The 26,274-nt window shown below is 35.5% G+C and overlaps 1 protein-coding gene across 1 annotated transcript in view; it reads right to left on the minus strand.

The window, feature by feature from the left end:
• The window catches only part of LOC309623717 (cadherin-12), a 525,281-nt gene that overhangs the window by 399,875 nt on the left and 99,132 nt on the right, over nucleotides 1-26,274 (minus strand). The window contains exon 2 of the mRNA XM_082380840.1: nucleotides 304-450. The gene's annotated coding sequence lies outside the window, so the exon portion shown is untranslated. The remainder of the gene's footprint in view (nucleotides 1-303; nucleotides 451-26,274) is intronic.

The following is a 26,274-nucleotide window of genomic DNA, read 5'->3' on the forward strand; positions in this document are numbered from 1 at the left end:
AGTTACCTTAGCGCCGCACAGTTCTCTAGATTATTTAAAAAGGTAAAAAGAGAAATTCACTCTCTTTTCATATTTCCTTTCATTTTCTCTTGATGCAAGGCAGAATACTTAGGTTTCAAAAGCAATTGCTCTGTAATATCATCCCCAAACACCGGGTTTCATTCTAGGACAATTGCTTGTAAACTAAGGCTTCTCCTGACAGAAACAGTCACTTGCTGCAGTGCAGAATGTCAGTATAGTCAGTTAGAACTTTCAATGCAGAAATTCAGCGCGACGCAGTCACTCAGGTGAAGCGGCACTTACCTTAATTGAAATATTCACTGCGAAGGAGGTGAGAAATCAGTCGAATCAACCGTGAACGGGGTGGGGAGAGCGAAGTTTTCAGTCAACACCCTCCAAGTAGCTGCATGCTCGGCTGCTTTTTCCTGTTTATGCTGAGCCCCTCACTGTCTAAGAGAACAAAAAAGAGAAGCTGAAATCCTCCGAGGTTCCAGTGAGTAAATGAGGACTAAGCGGTATTTCTTAACGGGAGCTCCTCGGCGAGCATGCTGCGTTTGGTGGTTCCCTAACTGCTGTGATAGGCTGCTGTCAGGTCCCCGGAGCCGGGCGATAATCACTGACCTGATTAGCAGGAGACACTGTGCGCAGGCAACACACGCAGAGGGTTAGTGGGTCTCCTGGGAACTGGAAAAGGCACCGGGGCTGCTTGGGACTCTTGTCTTTTCCAGCCTAATGGATGAACTACAACTCTGGCTGTAATTTGCAAGGAGATTAGCTACAGTGTTCAGCCGCGGAAGGACTTAAATAAACGTGCTTTCTCCTGCAGTTCTGCCAGGTGCCTTCGTGTTACATGGCAGGTACAGTGAAACAATTAATCGACCGATAGAGCTGATTTGTAAGACAAGACGAAAGCTGAAAAATGTTCAAAGCAATGTGATAAAAGATATAGCTGGGCTTGCCTTTGCCCCAAGCCTGGTACATACTTCAACCTTTGCCTAAGTAAAATGTTTTTAAAGGTTGATCACAGCCCTACAGAGTGCAACTCTGATTTATGAAAGAAAGGAAGTATTCATACTAAATAAGCATGTTTGGCAGGTTCTTAACAGACGCAGGCATTCAACCCAAGACATGGAAAATACAGCGTTTCTTATGTAGTTTCTCAAATAGCATTTTAAATTAGCTTCACACTTGCGAAAAAATGTTTGCATTATACTATTAACCTGAGTAGCACAGGAGAATACATCAGTACACCTAACTAAATCATCTCTTCTACTATTGTTGAAATACTAATTTTCTAAAACAAAAATAAGCAAGGGCATGAGAGGATACAAAATGTCAAACAACATATTAAATGTAGGCATGCGCCGTTCACAACCTGCTGATACCCCTCCACTGACCCCCTGAGCAGATCTTCAACACCTCCGACCTCAAAAGTTACCACTTCCTCCCAGGGATCTAATTCTCTCAAAAAGGTCACCTAATAAAATGCCAAAGCCTCAAATGGTTAAGTTTTGACAATTCTCACTTCTATAGAAGAAGGTTATTAACATAAGAAGAACAGATGAAAAAAGTCCTTTGCATGTCTCGAGGGTGAGAAAAATCTCATTGCCAGGGAAAAAACTGACAAATGTCCTGTCACAGTGATACTGTGTGATGTGTTCAGCATTTCTGTTTTTCCAAGTAGGTCTCACTTGGGACATATGGCATTCCCTTGATGTGTGTGTGTGTGTGTGTGTGTGTATGTGTGTGTGTGAGAGAGAGAGAGGGCTCTTGAGAGAGAGAGAGAGAGGCTATATTTGCAATATTTACATGTATTTTTGAAAAATCCCTAATTTCAGTAAAGGGATGCACAAATCATACATAATGGAGAATATGTTTGCCTTCTATATTACCAAGTAAATTTAAAAAAAAAAGTATTTTGTTAAAATACAAGCTCTTTGATGGTAAGACTTCTCAGACAAAATAAAACTTCAGTGCAACTATATAGGGCAGACACTTGAATTTAAAACAGAGATGCACCAGGGAGAAGCCCCAGGAGAGCTGATCCTGTGTCCCATTCAGAGGAGGTCTCTTGCTCCCTCAGCTGGTGGAGGGTGAGAGCTGAAGGTGAGGAAATCCAGTCAATAAGATTCAGGAGAGGGAGACTAACTTCTGCCACTGTTAAGCAGGAAACCCGTTATTCAATTATTGACTGGCAGTAGAGTGTTCTACTACAGATAGAAAAGAGTTGCTTGTATCCAAATTGATGCACATAAATAAATTGAAAATAAACAATAAACAGGAAATATAACTGCTAATTTCTTCTGCAAGGATCCTGGCTAGTTGTTAGCCCAGCACTTGTGAATGAAAATGTGATGGATTCCAGTGTTCTGATGTTCTGATGTTTAGCTGGTCTTCCAGTTAAAACACTCTGGTCTTGTATTTGTCTAAGCTTCATTCTGAGCACCTTAAGTAGTGACTTACTTTTAAAACTTTTTAAAACCTTAAGATAGTGCTTATTTTCTTAAACCCCATCCATTAGCAATGATGGTCACCAACTAAAATGGGTACATTCTAAGTTAAGCTAATTTTGTGCCATAGTAGTTAGTTTCTACCTGGAAAGTCCTGACTACATCAGATTGCACTGATGAAGCTTCCAAAATAATGAGTCTTGTTGTTCTCATAGGATCCAATGGTCTTTAACTCTAAATATTTTCTACAGAGGGTATGAGTAATTCTGCAGTGGTTTTCTAAACCTATGTTGAACAAATAGCTGATTTTATGTGGCAGTACACTCATGAATAACAAAGCAGAAGAATAATACTATTTTGTAGGGAGCGTAGAGAGGAACCAGCAGTGATAATTATAGGTATTTTATATTAAGTGCTTGCTATGTGCCAGATGCTTTGAATATACTTCAGCTCTAGCCATTGTCCATGAAATCCTCAGAATAATCATATTAAGCATGCATTATTATCTTTTAAAAATTTTTATCAATTAAACTAAGGCTCTGAGAAGTTAAGTAAATTTATCACAGCCACAGAGCCAGTACAGAGCAAATACAGAATTAAAACTCAGGTCACATTAACTGTAAAATCTTGAAGCTTAGAAATTTCCAAACCGACAAAAATACTTGCTTCCAAAAGTATAGGAAAGTTGTATTGCTTTTATGATTTGCAAAACATTTTCATCCTTAAAAATGTGTTTTGTGACTGATAAAATATTACATTGTAACAGCTTAGTCACAATAAACAGTTATCTATATTTGAGCAGAAAATGAAATTCAACAAAAATAAACGTTAGCCTAAAAATAAACTAAATCTAGAACTTCCAAATGATGTAATTTCATTAGCTCAGGTTGGTCAATTTCAAATTTTTTTTCTCTCTTTTGCAATTCATTTACCCTTTTTCTTAAAACAGTAATTATTGGTTTTGTTTTGTTTTTTTTAAACAGGAAAATGACCTTACTCTAGTATATGGCTATCTCAAGAACATTTAGGCCAAAATTAAGATGATTTCTGATATATCAGTTCTCCAAGAGAAGTACTGTAATGTAATATCAAAGCTTAAAATAACTATGGAGTTGAAAAATTCATTTCTAGTTTGTTCAAGCTTTATCTAGAAGTTTTTTAAGCCTCACATGAATCTCACTATTTCATATGGTCTGTTGAAATTCTCAGACACATTCACAATCTTACAGAAAAACGTTGTGACCATGCTTTTTCAAGACTTCTAATAAAAATTCTATCTAAAAAGAAATGATAAGAACTCAAATTAATTCAGCCCTTAAACTGCCAAGAAATTTCCACCTAATGTCTTATTTGATTCTTACAGGAATCTTGTGATATGCATTACGATAAGCATTTTACTCATATTTTAATGATGGGAACTTTGGAATAAAAAGAAAGTGATTGTCCCTTTGGTCTTCGATGCTTAGTGGAAAACCTGATGTCTTCCTTTCCAGACAAGGCTATTGCTCTCCACCATGTCTAACAAATATGTTTGTTGGAGTCATGTTGTAGTCAAAAAAGAATTCAATGGATATCTAAGTGGAAGCCGCTCTTTATTTATTTGAGTTTGTTCTAAAGAGTCAGAACTGTGATGTAATGAAGGAAAAAGTACTCTTGAGTGGTAGGAAGCTTGTAATTTATACTTACAGGAATCTTTCCACTTGGATTTCTCATAGACTTTTCTTGATGTTAACTATAATTATATTAAGACAATTGTTCAGATATTGATCTTATGATTCTTATATGAATCTCCTCCTGCTTCTCTTTCAACATCAGATTCACATATTACCTCTCTGTTTTTTTGTGGTGATTTAATTATCAGGAGAGAGGAAATCTCAGAATGTTGGTGTTAATTATTTTCTTTTTTAAATTGAAGTATAGTTGGTGTGCAATATCATATGTTACATTTGTGCAATATAATGATTCACAATTTTTAAAGGTTATGCTCCATTTATAGTTCTTATAAAATATAGCCTATATTCCCTGTGTTGGGCAATATATCCTTGTAGCTTATTTTATTTTATTTTTTATTTATTTATTTTTTAATTTAATTTTATTTATTTTTTTATACAGCAGGTTCTTATTAGTCATCCATTTTATACACATCAGTGTATACATGTCAGTCCCAATCTCCCAATACATCCCAGCAAGCCCACCCCCCCACCGCTTTCCCCCCTTGGTGTCCATACCTTTCTTCTCTACTTCTGTGTCTCAATTTCTGCCCTGCAAACTGGTTCATCTGTACCATTTTTCTAGGTTCCACATATATGCGTTAATATACGATATTTGTTTTTCTCTTTCTGACTTACTTCACTCTGTATGAGTCTCTAGATCCATCCACATCTCAACAAATAACCCAATTTCGATCCTTTTTATGGCTGAGTAATATTCCATTGTATATATGTACCACATCTTCTTTATCCATTCATCTGTCGATGGGCATTTAGGTTGCTTCCGTGACCTGGCTATTGTAAATAGTGCTGCAATGAACATAGGGGTGCATGTGTCTTTTTCAATTATGGTTTTCTCAAGGTATATGCCCAGTAGTGGGATTGCTGGATCATATGGTAGTTTTATTTTCAGTTTTTTAAGGAACCTCCATACTGTTCTCCATAGTGGCTGTATCAATTTACATTCCCACCAACAATGCAAGAGGGTTCCCTTTTCTCCACACCCTCTCCAGCATTTGTTGTTTGTAGATTTTCTGATGATGCCCATTCTAACTGGTGTGAGGTGATAGCTCACTGTAGTTTTGATTTGCATTTCTCTAATAATTAGTGATGTTGAGCAGCTTTTCATGTGTTTCTTGGCCATCTGTATGTCTTCTTTGGAGAAATGTCTATTTAGTTCTTCTGCTCATTTTTGGAATGGGTTGTTTGTTTTTTTAATATTGAGCTGCATGAGCTGTTTATATATTTTGGAGATTAATCCTTTGTCCATTGATTCGTTTGCAAATATTTTCTCCCATTCTGAGGGCTGTCTTTTCGCCTTTTTAATGGTTTCCTTTGCTGTGCAAAACTTTGAAGTTTCATTAGGTCCCATTTGTTTATGTTTTTATTTCCATTACTCTAGGAGGTGGATCAAAAAAATCTTGCTGTGATTTATGTCAAAGAGTGTTCTTCCTATGTTTTCCTCTAAGAGTTTTATAGTGTCTGGTCTTCCATTTAGGTCTTGAATCCATTTTGAATTTATTTTTGTGTATGGTGTTAGGGAGTGTTCTAATTTCATTCCTTTACATGTAGCTGTCCAGTTTTCCCGGTACCACTTATTGAAGAGACTGTCTTTTCTCCATTGTATATCCTTGCCTCCTTTGTCATAGATTACTTGACCATAGGTGCGTGGGTTTATCTCTGGGCTTTCTATCTTGTTCCATTGATCTATGTTTCTGTTTTTGTGCCAGTACCATATTTTCTTGATTACTGTAGCTTTGTAGTATAGTCTGAAGTCAGGGAGTCTGATTCCTCCAGCTCCGTTTTTTCCCTCAACAATGCTTTGGCTATTCGGGGTCTTTGGTGTCTCCATACAAATTTTAAGATTTTTTGTCCTAGTTCTGTAAAAAATGTCATTGGTAATTTGATAGGGATTGCATTGAATCTGTAGATTGCTTTGGGTAGTATAGTCATTTTCATAATACTGATTCTTCCAATCCAAGAACATGGTAAATCTCTCCATCTGTTTGTATCATCTTTAATTTCTTTCATCAGTGTCTTATAGTTTTCTGCATACAGGTCTTTTGTCTCTCTAGGTAGGTTTATTCCTAGGTATTTTATTCTTTTTGTTGCAATGGTAAATGGGAGTGTTTCCTTAATTTATCTTTCAGATTTTTCCTCATTAGTGTATAGGAATGCAAGAGATTTCTGTGCATTAATTTTGTATCCTGCAACTTTACCAAATTCATTTATTAGCTCTAGTAGTTTTCTGGTGGCATCTTTAGGATTCTCTATGTATAGTGTCATGTCATCTGCAAAGAGTGACAGCTTTACTTCTTCTTTTCCAATTTGTATTCCTTTTATTTCTTTTTCTTCTCTGACTGCCATGGCTAGGACTTCCAAAACTATGTTGAATAATAGTGGGGAGAGTGGACATCCTTGTCTTCTTCCTGACTTTAGAGGAAATGCTTTCAGTTTCTCACCATTGAGAATGATGTTTGCTGTGGGTTTGTCATATATTGCCTTTATTATATTGAGGTAGGTTCCCTCTATGCCCACCTTCTGGAGAGTTTTTATCATAAATGGGTGTTGAATTTTGTCAAAAGATTTTTCTGCATCTGTTGTGATTATCATATGGTTTTTATTCTTTAATGTGTTAATATGGTGTATCACATTGATTGATTTGCATATATTGAAGAATCCTTGCATCCCTGGGATAAATCCCACTTGATCATGGTGTATGATCCTTTTAATGTGTTGTTGGATTCTGTTTGATAGTATTTTGTTGAGGATTTTTGCATCTGTGTTCATCAGTGATATTGGTCTGTAATTTTCTTTTCTTGTAGTATCTTTGTCTATTTTTGGTATCAGGGTGATGGTGGCCTCATAGAATGAGTTTGGGAGTGTTCCTTCCTCTGCAATTTTTTGGAAGAGTTTGAGAAGGATGGGTGTTAGCTCTTCTCTAAATGTTTGATAGAATTCACCTGTGAAGCCATCAGGTCCTGGACTTTTGTTTGTTGGAAGATTTTTAATTGAAAGTTTCAATTTCATTACTTGTGATTGGTCTGTTCATATTTTCTATTTCTTCCTGGTTCAGTCTTGGAGGTTATACCTTTCTAAGAATTTGTCCATTTCTTCCAGGTTGTCCATTTTATTGGCATAGAGTTGCTTGTAGTAGTCTCTTAGGATGCTTTGTATTTCTGCGGTGTCTGTTGTAATTTCTCCTTTTTCATTTCTAATTTCATTGATTTGAGTCCTCTCCCTCTTTTTCTTGATGAGTCTGACTAATGGTTTATCAATTTTGTTTATCTTCTCAAAGAACCAGCTTTTAGTTTTATTGATCTTTGCTATTGTTTTCTTTGTTTCTATTTCATTTATTTCTGCTCTAATTTTTATGATTTCTTTCCTTCTGCTAACTTTGGGTTTTGTTTGTTCTTCTTTCTCTAGTTCCTTCAGTTGTAAGGTTAGATTGTTTATTTGAGATTTTTCTTGTTTCTTGAGGTAGGCTTGTATAGCTATAAACTTCCCTGTTAGAACTGCTTTTGCTGCATCCCATAGGTTTTGGATCGTCGTGTTTTCATTGTCATTTGTCTCTAGGTATTTTTTGATATCCTCTTTGATTTCTTCAGTGATCTCTTGGTTACTAAGTAACGTATTGTTTAGCCTCCATTTTTTTGTGTTTTTTATGTTTCTTTCCCTGTAATTCATTTCTAATCTCATAGCGTTGTGGTCAGAAAAGATGCTTGATATGATTTCAGTTTTCTTAAATTTACTGAGGCTTGATTTGTGACCCAAGATGTGATTTATCCTGGAGAATGTTTCGTGCACACTTGAGAAGAAAGTGTAATCTGCTCTTTTTGGATGGAATGTCCTATAAATATCAATTAAATCTATCTGGTCTATTGTGTCATTTAAAGCTTCTGTTTCCTTATTTAGTTTCATTTTGGATGATCTGTCCATTGGTGTAAGTGAGGTGTTAAAGTCCCCCACTATTATTGTGTTACTGTCAATTTCCTCTTTTATAGCTGTTAGCAGTTGCCTTATGTATTGAGGTGCTCCTATGTTGGGTGCATATATATTTATAATTGTTATATCTTCTTCTTGGATTGATCCCTTGATCATTATGTGGTGTCCTTCCTTGTCTGTTGGAACATTCTTTATTTTAAAGTCTATTTTATCTGATATGAGTATCACTACTCCAGCTTTCTTTTGATTTCCATTTGCATGGAATATCTTTTTCCATCCTCTCACTTTCAGTCTGTATGTGTCCCTAGGTCTGAAATTGGTCTCTTGTAGACAGCATATATATGGGTCTTGTTTTTGTATCCATTCAGCAAGCCTGTGTCTTTTGGTTGCAGCATTTAATCCATTCACGTTTAAGGTAATTATCGATATGTACATTCCTATGATCATTTTCTTAATTGTTCTGGGTTTGTTTTTGTAGGTCCTTTTCTTCTCTTGTGTTTCCCACTTAGAGAAGTTCCTTTAGCATTTGTTGTAGAGCTGGTTTGGTGGTGCTGAATTCTCTTAGCTTTTGCTTGTCTGTAAAGCTTTTGATTTCTCCATCGAATCTGAATGAGATGCTTGCCGGGTAGAGTAATCTTGGTTGTAGGTTCTTCCCTTTCATCACTTTAGGTATATCATGCCACTCCCTTCTGGCTTGTAGAGTTTCTGCTGAGAAATCAGCTGTATAACCTTATGGGAGTTCCCTTGTATGTTATTTGTCATTTTTCCCTTGCTGCTTTCAGTAATTTTTCTTTGTCTTTAATTTTTGCCAATTTGATTACTATGTGTCTCAGCGTGTTTCTCCTTGGGTTTATCCTGTATGGGTCTCTGCACTTCCTGGACTTGGGTGGCTATTTCCTTTCCCATGTTAGGGAAGTTTTCAACTATAATGTTTTCAAATATTTTCTCGGGTCCTTTCTCTCTCTCTTCTCCTTCTGGGACCCCTATAATTTGACAATTGTTGCATTTAATGTTGTCCCAGAGGTCTCTTAGGCTGTCTTCATTTTTTTTCATTCTTTTTTCTTTAGTCTGTTCCGCAGCTGTGAATTCCACCATTCCTTCCAGGTCACTTATCCGTTCTTCTGCCTCAGTTATTCTGCTATTGATTCCTTCTAGTGTAGTTTTCATTTCAGTTATTGTATTGTTTATGTCTGTTTGTTTGTTCTTTAATTCTTCTAGGTCTTTGTTAAACATTTCTTGCATCTTCTCGATCTTTGCCTCCATTCTTTTTCCGAGGTCCTGGATCATCTTCACTGTCATTATTCTGAATTCTTTTTCTGGAAGGTTGCCTATTTCCACTTCATTTAGTTGTTTTCCTGGGGTTTTATCTTGTTCCTTCATCTGGTACATAGCCCTCTGCCTTTTCATCTTGTCTATCTTTCTGTGAATGTGGTTTTTGTTCCACAGGCTGCAGGACTGTAGTTTTTCTTGCTTCTGCTGTCTGCCCTCTGGTGGATGTGGCTATCTAAGAGGCTTGTACAAGTTTCCTGATGGGAGGGACTGGTGGTGGGTAGAGCTGACTGTTGCTCTGGTGGGCAGAGCTCAGTAAAACTTTAATCCGCTTGACTGCTCATGGGTTGGGCTGGGTTCCCTCCCTGTTGGTTGTTTGGCCCAAGGCAACCCAACACTGGAGCCTACCTGGGCTCTTTGGTGGGGCTAATGGCAGACTCTGGGAGGGCTCACACCAAGGAGTACTTCCCAGAACTTCTGCTGCCAGTGTCCTTGTCCCCAAGGTGAGCCACAGCCACCCCCATCTCTGCAGGAGACCCTCCAACACTAGTAGGTAGGCCTGGTTCAGTCTCCCCTGGGGTCACTGCTCCTTCCCCTGGGTCCCGATGCGCACACTACTTTGTGTGTGCCCTCCAAGAGAGGAGTCTCTTTTTCCCCTAGTCCTGTCGAAGTCCTGCCATCAAATTCCACTAGCCTTCAAAGTCTGATTCTCTAGGAATTCCTCCTCCTGTTGCTGGACCCCCAGGTTGAGAAGCCTGACGTGGGGCTTAGAACTTTCACTCCAGTGGGTGGACTTCTGGGGTATAAGTGTTCTCCAGTCTGTGAGTCACCCACCCAGCAGTTATGGGATTTGATTTTACTGTGATTGCACCCCTCCTACCATCTCATCACGGATTCTCCTTTGTCTTTGGATGTGGGTATCTTTTTTGGTGAGTTCCAGTGTCTTCCTGTCGATGATTGCCCAGCAGTTAGTTGTGATTCTGGTGTTCTCGCAAGAGGGAGTGAGAGCACATCCTTCTACTCTGCCATCTTGGTTCAGGGCCCCTTGTAGCTTATTTTATATGTAATAGTTTGTACCTCTTAATCCCCTACCCTTATATTGCCCCTCCTCCCATCCCCACTGGTAAGCACTAGTTTGTTCTCTGTATCTCTGATTCTGCTCTTTTTCATTAAATTCACTAGTTTGTCGTATTTTTTTAGATTCCACATATGTGATATCATACACTATTTGTCTTTCTCTGTCTGACTTATTTCACTTAGCATAATTTCCTCCAAGTCCATCTGTATTCTTGCACATGGCAGAAAGCTCATAATTTTTATGGGTAGTATTCCATTGTGTATATGTACCTTATCTTCTGTATCCATTCATCAGTGTTATTTTAAATATAAAAAACAAAACAAGCAGGCTAACAAAGTAATAAGAAATTGATCTTTTAGCAGCAGCACTGAGCTAATACTAATGCAGGAATGTTTGCTGAATGCTAATAGGGTCTCATATATTATGCATATTTCTGCCTTTGTGTAAGTCATGAAGACTAACAGGCTGAATTTACCAGTCTTTAAATTAAACTTTTCACATTTTTGAGGCCAGTTCTCTTTTTTCACTCATATATACTCATGAATTTGAGATACTATATACTTTTGGAAATAAAGAAAGCTAGATTGGATATCAGAAAGCTTGGACTATAGTCAAAATTCTGGTACTAACTAGCTTTATAACTTTGAGCCATTTAAAAAGCTTCCAGTTAATAATTTCATTGAAAAATGTGAAGAAATTTGGCTATATTATCTCTAATATTTCAGTCTGCTATAAAATTATGTTTTCTATTTGACTAAAAATTTGTGATATTCTTTCTACTTAATTCAGAAATAATCAGGCAGTGAAGAAGAAAAGATTGTATAAAGTTTTCTCCCCTTTCTCATCCTGTCACACCCCTAAGTTTTATTCTATAAATGACATTATGGAAAAAAGTATTTTGTTTTCATAGTTTGAGTATTTTACGAATCAGTCAGGAGTCAGTGACTTGATATTGTACATGACAGGTGAAAACATTTGCTAAGGTCAAGAATATTCTTTAATTTTTTTAAAGTAACTATAATGCATTCCTTTTAAAGGACACAGCTGTTATATTACATCTAAAATGGATCCTTAGCCTTTTTCTTTATTGTTCTGGCCAGTTAAAAGTGAAAGCTGGTTTAATTAAAATGACTGAGAATTAACTTAAGCTAGGGAGCATAATTTTAAAATGGACATATAATATTAATATATTTTGTATTTTAAAAATCACATTTCCACTTTAGGATACAGTTAGTTATTTTAAAATAACAGAAAAGCACATGCATAATTAAAAGAAAAGAAATGGCTTTCAGTAGACATAATTGCTTGGTATTTTACCCTTTTCCTGTTAGTTCATATTTAGTTTCTTTTAGATATGATTATTAAGTGCAAAAAAATGAAATAAATAATATATAAACTTTAAGAATTATTAAATTCACTTAAAGCTATTGAATATTAGTGATGACTAGAATTAGGCATTATAAAAACCAAACCACACACATTTTTAGCAATGATTAAAAAATAAGTTGCTAAACAAATATACATAAAATACTATTTAATGAACAGTATTACTTAATAGAAAAAAAGAAGGGCATGTTCATTTATTTATTGAGTAGATATGTTTACCCTTTTTGGAGAGTCAGAAAAGGGGTAAGGCAGAGTAAGTGTACAGTTAATGGGATGTAGAAAGATTGGGAAGCACTAATATGATAAACTATCAAATTAATTTGCTGTTCACCCAAAATTCCTAAAATTAAAAAAATCCTAATTTAGATGGACATATTAACTTGAAACTATATAATTGTTTAAAGTCCTTTCTACCAGCATAACCTATTAGCATAGTTAAAATTGAAAGAAAAACACCCTAATAATACCAAGTATTGACAATGATGCAGAACATCTATAACTCTCATATACTGTTCATGGAAATGTAAAATAGTGCAACCACTTTGAAACACATTTTGGTAGTTTCTTTAAAACTTAAATATATACCTATTGTGTGATGCAGCTATCTCTCTCCAAAGTATTTACTCCAAGGGAGAGAAAGCTTAGTACACAAATGATTGACTTTGTTCATAATAGCAAAAAAATGGAAACAATCCAAACATCTATCAACAGGTGAATGGATAAACTGTGGTACATTTATATAATGAACTACTACTCATCAATTAAAAGGAACAAACTAGTAGTATACTCAAAACTGAACCACAAGGTCATTGTGCTGACTAAAAAGAAGCCATTTACGAGGAGTTAAAAATATGGAAATAAAACCATAGTGACAGATGGCAGAAAAGTGGGGTTGAAGGATGGGGGTGGAATAAGGGATGGCAAAGGGGAACAAGAAGCCTTTTGGGAGGATGAAAATGTTCAGTACCTTGGATATGGTGGTGGTTTCGCAGGTGTATACATTTGTCAAAACTCATCTAGTTTATACTTTAAATATGTGCAGCTTATTTTACGTTATACCTAAAGTTGCAAAAATACGTCTCTTCCTCATTTATTCTTTAATTGAACATTACTATAATTAAACTGTCAATGCCACATTATATCCATAATAAGATAACAGTCTGCCTGCCTTTCATCCTATTTCCTATTTTCTAAAGGAACCAAATTGAAGATGGGATAAAATCACCTACTTTATATTTCTAATGGTTTCTTAAATTGTAGAGAGCATTTCCCATTCAATCAAAGTTTAAGACAACTTTAAACTTAATGTCCTAGTACCTATCCAGATAATAGTTCAGTAAAATTTTATATGGGGAAATAAAGTACCATTCCATTTGAAACAATGACTGCTGTGAATTGCTTAATTACTTCTTGATACACATATATCATTGTCCATTTGTTTCTAAATTCTCTTTAATGCGTATTGAAATTTCACCATAGCATAACTTCAGCATGTTTGCCACAGCAAGTGACTCTATATAACAGAAAAATAATTGGACTTTCTCAGCCTCAAACTGCATTTGACAGACCTTAAGATGGAAATACTTTATATAGCATCATAAAGTTGATATTGTTACCAAGTGGCTCTAAAAGGATCTCCCTCTTACTCCTATCTAGTTATTTACTAAATTGAACTTTTTCTTTGGGTTTCATAGTGATTCCGTTAACTTCTGAATACTGAGTTTCATTCTATTCTCAGTTACACTGACTGTAATATCCAGTTTCCGCTCCTGTCAACTTGCTCCTTTTCACTCTAGGCCAAAGTCAATAATTTGCTTCCACAACATAAAGAATAGGTGACTTCTATCTGCCTTGCTGACTCTATTTTCCTTATTAAAAACAATGTTGGGCTTCCCTGGTGGCGCAGTGGTTGAGAATCTGCCTGCCAATGCAGGGGACACGGGTTCGAGCCCTGGTCTGGGAAGATCCCACATGCCGCGGAGCAACTAAGCCCGTGAGCCACAACTACTGAGCCTGCGCGTCTGGAGCCTGTGCTCCGCAACAAGAGAGGCCGCGATAGTGAGAGGCCCGCGCACCGCGATGAAGAGTGGCTCCCGCTTGCCACAACTAGAGAAAGCCCTCGCACAGAAACGAAGACCCAACACAGCCAAAAATAAATAAATAAATAAAGTGTAAACTTTAAAAATAATAATAATAATAATGTTAACTCTCCACAGTAATACAGACTTTTAACATTTCTTAGACTGTTGGTGGATAGTCTGAAATAACACTTTTACTACTTCGCGTTCATCAAATATATGGAGTAAAGTTTTTGTAGTAATGGTGCAGCGGGAAAAATACGGGAAAAATATAAGGAAATTTGGTGACTCACTCCCTGAAATGGAAGTGATACAGCAACATGACAATAGCAAACAGCAGTTGTGAATCCTTGGACTAGTTGCTTTATCCATATTTGCTTCAGTTTCCTCAGATCAGAAAAGAGAATAAAATAATGTGAAATTAGTTCATGTATATGCAGAAATAAGATTAAATGAGTTAGTAGATATGTAGCACCAAGAAGGTAATGTTACAAAATACGGACTCAATAAATATTAGCCACTATTATTAGTTAAACGTGCAATATATGCAGTATGTAAACCCCAAATAAAATTTTGTTTTTAATTGTCATGATTATGTCCAATTGGACGTAGGCTAAATATATGTCATACTCTTTATATTGTAAATTCTGAAAAGAAATTTCCCATTAACCATGTAAAATAAAATTATTCCATCCATGTTTAGCAAGAATGTTTCAAAGCACAATAATGAATTGCTGGTGGACATAAAAACTGCAACTATATCTCAGGGGAGCCACTTTGATATTTGTAACAAAACAGTGTGTATGTGTGTGTGTGTGTGTGTAACATTGTGCATTACATCATTGTTTATAACTGTGAAAAACTAAACATTAATTACAGTATTATTGATTAGATATAAACATGAAAATGTAATACATGAATGCAGATTTTTAATAGAAAAGAAAGATCATAATAACACCTAAGTATGTTTCTATATAGATTTTAAAGGAAGTTTATGAATCTTGAGAAACTAAACATGTTTTCTTTTTTTTTTTTTTTTTAAACTGACCTTTTTTTTTTTTTAATTATTTATTTATTTATTTATTTAATTTATTTATGGCTGTGTTGGGTCTTCGTTTCTGTGCGAGGGCTTTCTCTAGTTGCGGCAAGCGGGGTCCACTCTTCATCGCGGTGCGCGGGCCTCTCACTATGGCAGCCTCTCTTGTTGCGGAGCACAGGCTCCAGACGCGCAGGCTCAGCAATTGTTGCTCACGGGCCCAGCTGCTCCGCGGCATGTGGGATCTTCCCGGACCGGGGCTCGAACCCGTGTGCCCTGCATTGGCAGGCAGACTCTCAACCACTGCGCCACCAGGGAAGCCCAACATGTTTTCTTGACATTAGCATTTTGGTAGGTTAACTCACCATTTCTTGTTTGTAAAAATTGTAAGCTAGAGAAAATAAAAAAAAAGAATAATCCTTAAGTTGTTTTATTTATCATTTCCTCCTCTAATTCTTTCTGTTTTTTGTATATGTCTATATAAACAAAAGGAAAGGGAAGCTACAATTTAGACACTTTTATAAAATCCAGATTTAAGTACTTTAAATTAAAGAGATAGATACGTGACTTCTTTTAGAGTGGATGTTGATTCTCCCACAGATGAGTTTCAAATGACATTGTCAGTTGCATCAACTGAAAAAATATCAGTACCCACTCCTTACGGTTGATGAGGGGTATTACCTGTTTTCGCTCCATTTCCTTCCATCAAGAACAGGTAAAAATCAAGAAAACTGATTCCAATCCCACAGAGAAACAGATCAGCTACTGTGTAAAAGTGTGGCTTCTAGGAAGAAGACTGAGCCAGAAAAATATATTCTAGTATTGAGCAAAATCCCTTTTGTGTAGTCTGCTTTTCACTGTTGAAGGAGCTCGGAAGGGTCTTTGTATTGGAGGGAGGGAATCTGAGATTCATGTCGGGCATTGGAGTAGAAATAGACAAACTATTTTCTTCCATTCAGTTTGTAATTTTTCCAACTTTCTATTACAAAAATCTCAGACAAATATAAACAGTAAAGGAAACAGTATTGATGGACACCATGTTTCTATCATCCAGTTTCTTTATTTAGCAAATTGTGGCCAATCTTGTTTCCTCTATATTCTCTCACTTTGTCCTCTTACTTCCTCTTGGATAATTTTGAAGCAAATCCTAGACACTTATATTTTCCCATCTGTAAATATTTCAGTGGGCTGTGTAAAAGATAAGGGCTCCTTGCTTTTCCACTACAACATATTCATAATATCATTATCTCAGGATGTTTTCTTTTGCTTTGGCTTTAAGTGACTAATGCTAATACACCTAGTTTAACAATTTAATCTAGCTTATGAGATTTCAGTATATAGACTGCATTAACTCCCTCTAGTAGTATAGACTGTGGATGTTATTTTACAGCAGCCCTCACAAGGAGGTTAGCTGACCAATAATATCTTAAACTTGATTCCAGAAGCTACTACCCCAGTCTCCCAAAGTGTCCTATTGATTGCGGTCAAGAACAGGATCGGAAGATATATTAGTTATTACAAAGCTTAATAATTGATATATCACTCATTTGGTCAAGGAAACCTCAATAGTCCCCAGTTGCTTATTGTATAAAATGCAAATTTCTTGCCTATAATTAAAAAGTCTCCTTGATCTGCCTATAAAGTGATTTCCCACCATGTCAAAGATGAAAGCTGGTTTCTTTACTTTAATTGTTATCAGAATGTAATTTCCCAGTCTCTAGGTTTTTATTCCTGGGGCTTGTCTGATTTCTTGCCAAACTTCATATGTGTTTACGTAAAAGGACCTATACTGTTTGATAGCTTTCTCAATGTTTAATGCAAGTGCTAGATACAAACTAGACACTCAGTAAATATTTGTTGAACACTCAGTATAATGCCCGATTGAACAAAATATTGGTTTTCTGTTACTGGCAGATGTTTACCTGCTTCATCATTTTACTATTCTGTTTAAAAGCAGCACAGACAAAACCTTTGGGGAATTTGATTTCCAGATGCTTCTGTCCTGCTTGGAAATATGAAAAGCTATCACAATTCACCACACCAGAACTATTTCATTCATGGCAGCTGTCTCAAAGGGGCTACAAAGTAAGGACCGTTTACCTTTATCACATAGTGTTATTTTTCTTATCTAAAGACCAGGAATTAGGTTCTTGATTTCCAAAGGAGGAAACACTAGTTATTTTAAGGTGTCTTTTTAGGTAAGTCATAGTTTATAATGATAAGCCAACTTTACAGTTTAATTGAATGTTTTTAAGTCTCACTGAGACTATACTCTTCTCCACTTTAAAATGAGTTGTTTTTCATTTCATAAAATTGTCATTTTAAGGTGTTTTTTTACTAATTTTAAACTCAGTGAAATGAATATGAAAATATGAGAATCGTATATTATTAATAAATATTTCTTGAAAATATTAATAATTCACAATTTATATCTTCATTTATAGTCAAAGCATACAATTTATTATACTAATGACAGAGGACAAACATACTCGCAGTTAGTTGCAAAATGATGGATTGTGGTAAAACTAAGTTGCTACACTCTGATTTTACTAGCTTTAATTAAGAAAAAAATTCACATAACTATAAAAATCACTCTAAAGCAATATGATTTAGCAACAATTTAAATACATAAAAATTTTAATAAAAACAACCAGAGTAACCCTTTTATAAATAGCTTGAAGTAATTCTAATTATTCGAGAATCATTATGATGCAAAATTCATGTTTTCTCTCCAATACTTATATTTAATAGGAAAACTATTATCCTTGTTCTAGTGAGCTTTGATTGCTTTCAAAGTGAGCAACTTGATGGAAAAATTCAGGCTTTTCTGAATTGAGTTCTGACATATCCTTGAATGGACATTGTAGTTAATGATCTCCATTGAGACAGCCCTCTTAACGATCATCTACTAAATTCAGTCTGTTTTAGAAGAGCTAGAGAAATAGGCTGGTTCAAAATCATAGATGTGTTAACAACCTGATGTTTTAGGGGTAAATACTGAATGCTTAGCAGGTGTGAAATTTGGCAGTAAACATAAGTGACTCAGGGCCCTGAAGCTGTCTGAAGTGAGGGATATCCATTGAGTTGCCCTAAGATGAAAGCTGACATAACCTTTTGAGCATATAGAAGGCATCCAGAAAAACCAGGATTTTATTAGTCTAAGACAAATGTTTGTATTTGATTCGGTGCAGTAGGGTCGTTTTTATGAGGGATTTTTGCTAGTATGGTCCACAGACAAAGCAAGCCTAGGACTGCTGCTCTACCATTCAGTTTTGTGACCTGGCATAAGTGTGGAAACATCCACTAGAAAGATTTCATTCCTAGGTTTTATGTTAGGCCCCGGATTATTATTATCATGCAAGCAAGTGAGATTTACGGCATTCACACAGGAAGAGTGGGATTCTTATAATAGGAAATCTGCCCTAATCTATTTGTAGTTCCATGTTGGGACCTGGCACACCCAAGCACTATATGCAATAGCTGCTCAGTATTCTAGGACTACTGGAGAGGAGATTAAGCCACAAGAAAGACAGACCCTCAAGTTAGTGTAGGAGGGAGCTATGAAAAACTGATACATCTATAAGAGGTGGCCTGAGAGGCAATATGCTGGTGATAAAAGACAGAGCGACCAAATTGCAGGGCAAGATCAGGGTCAGGTGTTTCTCAGGCAATTGAACCACAAAGAAAGTCAATTCCATAAGAAGGAAATTCCAGACTAGATCAATCATTATCAGAAAATGTGTCACTGCCAGTGGGCAATGGAGGCAGATTTCCAGGAAGGAAGCAGATAAGAACTAATCAAGGGAAACAGGGACCTGCCAACAGCTATTTTTTAACAGAGCTTCAACTTGGGGAAAAAAAAAAAAACATGTTATAGACAGTTCATTAGGTAGAATAATTTAGATTAATTTAAGGTAAATTTCCCTAAATCAACAATGTTAGGAAGTGGCTTATCTGGGATAGAAACTCAGCAATTACTCCAGAGCCTGCTCTTAAAGACAAGCCTTATGTGTATTCTAATTTCATAATATATCCATATTACAGTGTTATATGCTTTTCAAAGAGATCATATACAAATGATTTCTTTGGGAATTACTGCATGTATGAGGTGAGCAGATCATATTATTATGTTCATTTCACAGACGAAGAAATTGAGTCTAACATAACTGCATCCTGTCTGAGGTCACATAGATAATAATTTTAAAACAATAAACTAGAATTTAGGTTTTCTGTTTCCCCCTTGTTCTATCTTCATTTGACACAGAGGCTGGCAGACTCTTAAAGGACTAGATAGTAAATGTTTTAAAGTTTGCAGCAAAAAGGCAAAATTGAGGATATTATGTAGGTACTTATATAATAATTTTAGATGTAACCATTAAAAATGAAACAGCTGGGCTTCCCTGGTGGCACAGTGGTTGAGAATCTGCCTGCCAATGCAGGGGACGCGGGTTCGAGCCCTGGTCTGGGAAGATGCCACATGCCGCGGAGCAACTAGGCCCGTGAGCCACAATTACTGAGCCTGCGCGTCTGGAGCCTGTGCTCCGCAACAAGAGAGGCCACGATAGTGAGAGGCCCGTGCACCGCGATGAAGAGTGGGCCCCCGCTTGCCGCAACTAGAGAAAGCCCTCGCACAGAAACGAAGACCCAACACAGCCAAAAATAAATAAATTAAAAAACCAAAAAAACAAACAACAAAACAAAACAAACAAACAAAAAATGAAACAGCTTTCTTTCTTTGTGGTCTATACAGAAACAGGCAGTAGGTCAGATTTGACCCACTGGCCATAGTTTATCATCCCAGATTATAGCAACGCTTGCTTGAATGGTTATTTGCAATAGCAACTTAATCTAACAGTGAAGAATTGAATAGTGTTACATCATCATGCATCTCTCTGACTCACTTAAGTTGTGTTATATGTAGAAGAAACTTAAATAAATCTTGATTTACACAGAACACATTATGAAATAATATGGTGACATCCATAAACTTATAAAATAATGTTTCTAAATTTTATTTCTATATTTTGTATAGATTAATACACATTGATTTCAGTTAAAAACCTGTCAAATCCAGCTTCTCCCAAAATATAATTATCATGATTTCATTAAAATTGATTTAATTTTTTTCTCCATAGGTAAAATTTGTGGATTGAAATAATCACATAGTACATCTCATAGCATTCCCCAAAAGAGACCAAAGGCATTAGCTATCTGAAATCTCCACCATAACAATATGATTGCATACTCTGTCTGTGATATTTCCAGACATTAATGACTTTGTGTCAACTTTAATTATGATATTTTCTTGGAGTAATGTAGAAAGGAATTTTAAGCTTATAAACAAAAGCTTAGCTCTTTAATGTATTTTTTGCTCAGGAAGAATTTGACCTCAGCATGTAAGCTTTGGAAAAAGATGTTTTACTCAAATACAAATAAATGGGAATAATTATTCAATATGAAAAAAAAAATGTCAATATGCTCTTTCATATAACAATTAAAACTAGTCATTTTGTCCTCCCAGTTTTCCAGACCTATGTAACCTGCATAAATAAATGATGAAGACAGTGACAGCAATTATTGGTAACACAACTGAAATGACATTTAAAAATACCTAAAAAGGATTATAGCTCTGCAATAAGCTTTTAATATTTTGTATCTTGGAACATTCAAGACAATACCATAGTTTCTTAGAGAAAAGTTTATTGACTGAACATTTTTGTAAGTAAATGGATGACCTTTGCTTTCTCTTCTTATTTGTACACTTAGAAATTACCTAGGGGAAAGAGAGTGTCAATTTGTCATTCTATAGTATGATACATGAATTGAAGTAATCTTAGGGAAGGCTTGGAATCTAAGTCTACATGAAAAACCACAGATTTGCTCAGAACCAAGCTAAGCACAAAACTTTGCCAAGGTAATAAGCATTGCCTTTCTACACTGTAGCATCTTCAAGGTCTTTTGTCTGAATATGAGCAAACACAGAATTGAGTAGAAACAACATGCAAGAATGTGGCACTTTGTGTTTGACCTGAAACCATTTTACTACCCTGACTATGGACAACAATGAACAGTTCTAGAACTTAAAAGTATGAGTTGATTTTGAACTTACTGCAATGTCAAAATGAGGTTATAAAATATGTAGAGTAGTGTTATTTGTGCTATTCATGTCTACCTATTTTGTTCATCAAGATAAAATAGGCAAGTGGATGATCATTTCTAAACTGTCATGATGGTTGAGTCATGCACAAGGCCTCCACGCACTTGCTCACAACGCTTCTGGATGGATGTCTGACGGTCTAATATGCATTTGAGGAAATCAGTGTAAAAAGGAAGGGCTGGTTTCAATAGCGTGTGGTGTAATGACACTTTGGAAAGAAAGCAAGTGTCTTTGTTTCTTTAGAGACAAAAACAAGAACTAGTGATGGTGTTTTTTGTATGTCAACTTAATTAGGCTACAGTGCCCAACTATGTAATCAAACAGCAATTGAGGTGCTGCTGTGAAGGTATTTATAGTTGTGATAATTTGGGTGGGCTTGAGGCTTCCCTTAAGAAAAAAAAAAAAGAAAGAAAAGGAAAAAAGAAATGCAACGTATGGACAGCAGCTTCAGCCTGTGCCCCAAAGTTCCAGCCTGCCCTCTGATAGCCTATCCTTCAAATATCGGACTTGCCTAACCAAATCCTACATTTTCATAAGCCGATTCCTGGCAATAAAATTTTTAGTATATATACCCACTGGTTGTTTTTCTCTAGTGTAACCCTGACTGATAACACAGAGACACTCACTTGATTAAAGATTTTAAAACTTTCTGCAAAATTCCCCAAGAGAAAGTAAATCTTTTATAATGTTAACATCAAATACATATGGTTGGCTAACAAAAACAACAACAACATAAACAGTAGCAGCAATAAAAACTAAACACCTAGAGATCAAGAGTATAACATGAAACAGAATATGGAATAACAAGTTCAGAAATAGACTATTAAATAGCTTCAGTGTGGGAAAGAGAATCTTGGCACCCCCTTTAGCTACTTTCCCACAGTCTTCCTTTTCCTTTTGCTTTATAACATTTCTTTTTACATTTAGATGTTTGCATTACTGAGTAGTGTGGCATCAAATTTGAGTGTAAGGTATCTCTGCAAAGGCTGTTCTCTGTAGTCTACTCCTGCGTTGGTGGTATGTAGAATTCTAAGATGATCCCAATGACCCTCACTCTTTGTAATAGCAAAAGAATTTTTTGAAGTTACAACGTTTTGTAACTGAGGTTACAACTCACAGTAAATAAAAAGATTACCCAGTGAGCCTAATCTAATTTAATGCACCATTTAAAAGCAGAGCATTTTTTTCCAACAGGGGACAGAAAAGGAAGTCAAAGAATTGGAAAAACAGGGAGCTCTTCCTGGCTTAGAGATGGAGGAGGCCATGCGGGAAGGACCTGAAGGTGACCTTTACTATCCGAGAGAGACTCTCAGCTGACAGCCAGCAAGGAAATGGGACCTCAATCCTACAATGAGAACTTATTCTGCCATCAACCTGAATGAACCTGGAATCTGACTCTCGCTCCATCCCTCTGTTAAGAGACCACATTGACTTCTGCCTTGTGACACCCTAATGAAAGAGCACAGTTGAGCCTGCCCAGCCTTCTGGAATACAGAAATGTGAGATAATAAATGGGTGTTCATTTATGCCACAAAATGTGTAGTCATTTGTTTCACAGCATAAGGAAACTAACACAGTCCATTGCAAGATATTTGAGTCTCTCTAGTACTGAGAACACTTTTTAATTCTCGTTGAATCACAAATGCTCAGTACATTGCCCGGCACAAAATGTGTGTTCAATACATAGCAGTTAATTGTATGAATGAAGGGAATGCCACAGGGGACCTTAAAATCTGATCTTCAATGATTTTACTTAGACTGGCCTTTCCCCCACATTTTGATAAGTGTTGACTCAGTGTAACACATTTAGAATAAAGAGTAGGACTAGATATTTCCAGTTTTGAAGATAACGTTCAGAGATGATGTCTCAGACCATGTGCATTCATATCTCATTTAATTTTTGTTGTGTGACATATTGTGCAATTTAACATAACTAAATTAATCAGAACTAGGAAAACTGGGATAATATAGAAAGGCATCCCAGTGGCCTTCATGAATTATAAAGGAACTAGATGGATGTAGATTGGAGTTGTCCAGAAGCCTGGGCCTTCTCTAGTTTGTGTCAATCCCAATATGTTAAGTGTTCTACTTATGTAGCAGGCAAACTCTATACACAACTTGGAGGCAGAAGAGGGAAGGGGATCATCTGGATACTCAGATATCCAGAGGTTAAAGAATAAATGAATCAGTTTATGTAGGTGAATAAGGTCCCACATAGATTTCCTTTTAAAGTTAGAAACATATAAATTGTGACTTAATTTTGGACATGTCAGAAACAATTTGACCAAGAAAATTTTTGTGTGATTTTGTATTTGTTGAGGTTGATTAATTTGCAAATGACTCATAGTGAGAACTTTGAAGAGTAGCTCCACTTAAAACCTTAACTACTATAATTTAGATCCTCTGAGAATATTCTTTTGTGTGAGGAAACATAGGGCATCTCAGTACAACAGACATTTTATACAATTATTTATAATATATTCTCTTTCACTGTTCAAAATACTAAGAAACTTCAAAGATATTAAAACAAAACCTGTGGAAAGGTTATGTTTCTCTAGTTCCCTGGTTGCCTGCGTTCACTTCCCAACTTTAACACTTATGTGGCCATAACAGCCCCGTTAGGCTGCCTATGAAATGAGAACTCCATTCTCATCTGGCAACAGAGCAATTCCTTTGCAGTGACATGCCACCCCTGGTTATTTTTTCCATAAGTAATGTGGAATTCAAGTTCCTAATATTCCAACACCTGTCACTCTTTTTGCAGATAGTATAGACTTGGACAGTGTTAGAATTTTTTCAGGTCTCAGCTTTGCTACTTAATAATTGCAAAGTTGGGACAAGTGATTTAAACTTTCAAAACCTCAATCTTTAAATTTGTAAAATGGAGATAATAACAGTACCTAATTTAGGATCTTTAACTAACTTCAGTAAGACATTCAGGAAAGTCTCAGTAATACTTAGCTATTAAAAAATGATAGCTATTTACTACTGTTATTATTAATATTGTTCTAATAACAAGTAGCTATATTTTATGAAAAAATACATACAAATATAAAAGGATCTGAAAAGGACATTGTCCAAACTTAACTCTGAAATAGCATATAATATGTCCACATTTTAGACCATTTCCAGTCATCAGTTTTTCCTGTTAAAAAAAAAATTGGGCTTTGCAGAATTTTAATGTTGCTATTTTAACATTTATTAGTGGGTAAAGTATGCTTCCAAAGGGAAACTGAGATTGTCTCTGTGTGTATAAACATTTTTCCTTCCTAGTAAAAATAAGTAAGCAAACTCATTTTTCATAAAGGAAAACTGTGAATACTTTACTCTTCTGACCTCTGATAATCAAAACTGGATCCTAACTTGATATCACATAGTATACATTTTTTATCATGAACTTGAAGAATTACTGTTCTGCTCCCATTAATGAAAACACAAGCATGATTTTAGCCTGAATGTGTCTTGGAAAAGCATCAATCCTTTAATCAGATGTGAGAGATGAATGCTGGTTACCACATCTCCTTGCCAAATTTATCCTATCCTAAAAAAAACTTATTATTTTCTCTAATTATGTCTTCTAATTAGAATTATAGCTTCCATAATAAATGTAACATAAAGATAAAATGAATTCATCAAAGAAACACCCTTTGTTTCTCAATATATAAAACTATTTTAATAGTTATATTAATAAAACTGCTTTCACATCTCCTTGGAAGGGGATATTTAAGTTGTCCATTCATAATTACAGGCACTCTAATTCTTGAATTGAGTAGCTCTCTAACCAAAACCACTAGTATTTTGAAGAATCATCTACTATCAAATCCATACTGGAATTATCACCCCCTCCTTGCAAGTCTGTAAATGTTTTCTCTTTTTTTAGTCATTGTGGGGAACTTTCTTCTTTCTAGTAATGTGATATCAACTTCCCCCAGAATAATATTTATTATGGTGTGTTCCATTCTCATTTTTTGGAGTGAAAATTCATACTTATACCCATTTTTCTATTTAATCATCTTGCTATCACTTCTAGGACCAAGTACACTTGCAATTTAAACTAACTTATTTTCTCTGCTTTTGCAAAAAAATAAAAAATTACTAGGCATTATATCTAAAATAAGATTTTGGTTTTGTTCGCATGATGTTAAAAGGGCACAAAAGTAAATTAAAATCATGGAAATAACATGAATGTCTCAGATAGAATGCCAATTACTCAGTTATTTGGTAAAATATTATGTTTGTGATAATGTTTAAGATTTCAACAGAGTAACTCCCCCTTAATTTACAAACTTTCAGATATTTTTCCCCCAGTAATTCTAGATCATCGCTTTTTGATATTTCAGAAACCTTTGTTTAATTTACCTTACATTTCAAGCCTGAATGTATGCCCTTGTAGTCGTTTTCCCTTCTTCATCTGTACTTTATCCTGTATTCCAGATATTCTTTTTATTTAATCTGTCAGCAGAGTCAAGAATGCCAAAGTCTTAAATCCAGGTAGTCTGACTTCTTCTGATTCCCACACACATACACACTTTACATTACTTTACATCCATATTTTACTTTATTGCAAATAATAAACTTATTTTTGTTAATTTTTAATATTCCCAAGTGACAATTTAAAGGTTAATAAAAAAAATCAGTGAAAAAGTAATATCTATTGATAAATGAATGAGGGTGTGATTATGATGCTATAAAGATACACTAATTTAGAAAATCAATTTGAGACAATAATTTGGAAATACAAAAATATAAAATAATGGCTCAAAATTATTTAGCTGTTTTGGATAAGAGTCTCAATTTGTTAATAAGAATATGCAGAATATCCACACACACATATCTCCCCCCCAAATTGAAAAGAGATGAAATAATGTTTCTTTTTATTCTGTACTTTAGGAATGAAAGGCAAATTGCCGAACAGCTCCTAAAGGAACCTTATTTGGGCTACCTTATTGTTATGATACAATGCATAACAATATTATCTTTATTTTTCCAATATTCTTCATATTACATTAGAATTGGACAGATTGACCTGTTCATATTCTCACTATTTCCATTCACTAGAAAATAGATTCATGCCAAACTAGTTTCTGCTTTGTTTACGAACTATTGTCGCAAAAATGAGAGTTCATAATTCTTTAATAGCCAAGATGATTCATGGAAGAAGACTGC

This window comes from Balaenoptera borealis (assembly GCF_965194805.1).
Source record: "Balaenoptera borealis genome assembly, chromosome: 2".
Lineage (NCBI taxonomy): Eukaryota > Metazoa > Chordata > Mammalia > Artiodactyla > Balaenopteridae > Balaenoptera > Balaenoptera borealis.